The sequence below is a fragment of the Castor canadensis genome, chromosome 8, assembly GCF_047511655.1.
Source record: "Castor canadensis chromosome 8, mCasCan1.hap1v2, whole genome shotgun sequence".
NCBI classification, from domain to species: Eukaryota; Metazoa; Chordata; class Mammalia; order Rodentia; family Castoridae; genus Castor; species Castor canadensis.
In genome coordinates, this window is record NC_133393.1 from 30113755 (window position 1) to 30117242 (window position 3488).

Sequence of the window (3488 nt, forward strand, 5' to 3'; positions counted from 1 at the left end):
CTTGTTTGAGATAAGGGTAGCTACACAAGGAGTTTCCTTGTGATATTTCCATGTATTTATGACTATAGCATTTTATATAAAGGACTTAACCACAAGTGGATTTTGGCTGGGGGGGATAGTTCTGGGACCAGTCCACTCCTGAATATCAAAGGACAGCTCTATTATAAAGTTAGGCAAGAAGCACTTTTCCTCCCCTACTGGTAGACCGTCAGTGATGATGTACTAGCACATAGATCCCTTGGCAACAGACTGGCCAGAGTGGGTGCACTAAGTTCCAAATTCCCATCTGGCCCTTAGAATGCCTACTTCACCCTTACTATTTTGAGTCAAATGACATGGCACTCACTAAACTCATAGAGTTTCCCTTGGGCTCTTGGCAGGAAAGTTGGACTGCTAACTCATTTTAAACCTCAGATTCTGCTGAGTTGGGAAATGTCAGGTGTGAACCGAGAGGGGGTAATTCTAGAAGATCTATTCACATAGTGAGGGTGATCATCTCTCCCCTGAGCTCAGAGTTGGAATAACAGGGGACAGGAGTTCTTAACTGGGTATCCAGGCTCCTAGGCTGATCTAGCCACTGTTGAGTGTCCAAACTATCAGCAGTAGAAATTTATGCTTAGCATTATACATAGTTCCATCTCTTAGGAAGACTAACGAGTCACTTGTTGGCAAGTGGATTACATTTGAACAGTTTATTTCTAAAAACAACTGCAATTTATCTAGATTGGAATAAAAACATTTTCTGGAAATGAGTCTGATTTCCTCACCTACTCAAAGCACCACACTCTTGCAGCCAGTATACCAAGAGACTCAGTTGATTCACTTGACAGCAAATAGGCACTTCTTTACAGGATCTGGCGGTCATTCTCCACACTGTAGCATACAGAAGCAGTAGACCTAATAGATCCTGAACCAATGGCCCTTCCATGATGCTGTGAATTATCTTTCCATCATCCTAATGAAAATGTGTGCTTTCCTTCCCAACAACTTTATTTGGTGTATATGAAACACCTAGTTCTCAAAGAAATGTGCAAATTTCCAGAGGGGATATGGAGTTCTAATAACCCTAAAATTACTAGTACTCCTTTGTCATGTTAGGCATCCTTTTGTTGGTAGGCCAGGAGAAACTATCAGACTGGCAAAAATAGCTGAAACCATGAGAACAAAGATAAATATGTTTGGGGCTCATGGAATCCCATGCTTATTTTAACCAAGAATGGGTAATTACAGCAACCACACTGATCCAAATACAAATACAAACACTATTATATATACATGCACACACACATATAATATATTATATATAAAACATGTTTCCAAAAATGGGATTGTTAGAGGAGACTAAGGGAAGAGGAAAAGAAGATAAGAATAATAGAGAATGAATAATATTGAAACACATCACATCTGTGTAGGAACAAGTCACAACAAAACACATTGAAAACTGTTGAATAATACATGGTAGGGGGGAAAGAGTAAGGAAGATCAATAGAAGGGGTTAGACTATTAAAGTACAATACATTTAGAGATGAAATACCAGGGCAAAACCCCACTGAACAATGAACAGACACTTAAACAATGAAGGACAGGAATATAAAACAAGTCATGTTAAGAAGGGGGTGATAACAGGAGGAGGAGGGTGAAAGGGTGAAAATGGTTTATGTATTTTCTATACATGTATTAGTATGGAACATTTAAACTTGTCAAAGTCATTTTAACAAAGGGGAGGGGGAACAGGGAGGGGATGAACCAAACCAGAGTACAATATATTTATATATGGAAATGTCATAATGAAGCCTCCTATATAACTATCATATACTAGTAAAAATGTTTTAAATAAAAGATAAGATATGGTCTCAGTCCCCAGAGTTGAACTTTGGGTCAGCCCAGCAAGTGGACAACTCAAACCAGCAGTGCCAAAGGTGCAGGGAACCTAGCATAGGGGGAAGAAGAGAGATCATAAATGTCAGTAAAGTTCTTTGGACAAGTCCTAGCAACAATGGAGATGTAAATAACACTCCAGTCTTCTTTTCTTCCTGAAAGATTACTAGAATGGATTTAATGAGGGAGAAAATAGAACTGGGCACCATAATAGGTAACAAGTGCTTTTGGTGCTCTGCCTATATCCTTTATTGTTTCTGGTTCACAAAATTCCCTTTGTTCTGTTCCTGAAAACAGCCAGCATGTTCATCACTTAGTCTGAAGCACACTGCCTAGGCTGCTGGAACCCACTTTACACGTACGCTCTGAAAGACAGAAATGAGTGGGAATTCAGGAGCTCCCTGGAGTAACCTGTAGCCAACAATTGATTGCATATAAATACTCCTTCTTTAACTTTAGGATAACTCTGGGGTGGGGCCTACATTGTTGCCATGGCACCATTGCAAAACTAGTCTAAATTTACCTTCATTCAGGTTTGGTTTATTATGAACCCTGTATTTGATCTCCTTCCTTTTCCTACCTACTTCTCAATTTCCCTGTTACTTTTACTGTTTCTGCTTTTCTGAAAACATTATCTATTAAAGCACTTTTACACAAATCTTTAACTCAAGATATGCTTCTGGGGAGTGAGTTTGGTAATATTATGAGGAGTTATTTTGATGCTAATATAGGAATGGTATAATAAAGTAAAAAGTATATTAAATAGGAATAAAAATGCTCAACAAAGGGATTTTGAAATTACCCCAATCTTAAATTTGGATTGGAAATAAAACAACTTGTTATAATATTTTTCTAAAAATACTTTTTTTTCTAGTTCTTCACTGAAATGGTCTAGAAGCAATAAGATATAAGGGCAATGAGTACTCTGTGCCCAGAGTACGATCTCTAAACAATACTTCCTACTAAAAGAAACCAGCATTCCTTTAAAAAGTCCAAGTCTGTGTTGGATGCCAGTGGCTCATGCATGTAATTCTAGCTCCTGGGGAGACTGAGATCAGGAGGATCAAGATTTGAGGCCAGCCAAGCAAGTAGTGAGATCCCCATATCCAAAATAACCAAAGCAAGATGGGCTGGAGGTTTGACTCAAGCAGTAGAGCACCTGTTCTGCAAGTGTGAGGTCTTGAGTTCAAACTCCAGTCCTACAAAAAAAAAGGAAAAAGAAACAAGTCTGAGATCAGAAAATACATGAAGAGCGTACAGAGAAGCTATCCAGTGACATCATAATGATATGGGAATTAGTTTCAACAGACAATTTGATCACCAAAACAGAATAAGAACTGTAATAGGTTAGAACAGACTGGATCATAATTATACTTGTTCAAAGCATTTGTCAATATTTTTAATATTTCCTATTAAATCTGTGTTTCTAGATAATCAAATATTTGGTATGATAACTCTTCTTGTAAGAAAGCATGTCTGGGTCATGGCTGTAATCCAGTACTCAGGAGGCTGAGGCAGGAGGACCATCAATTCCAGGTCAGCATGGGCTTCAGAGGTAGACCCTGTCTCAAAACACAAAACAAAAATTCCAGCTCATAAAGGAAGAAGGC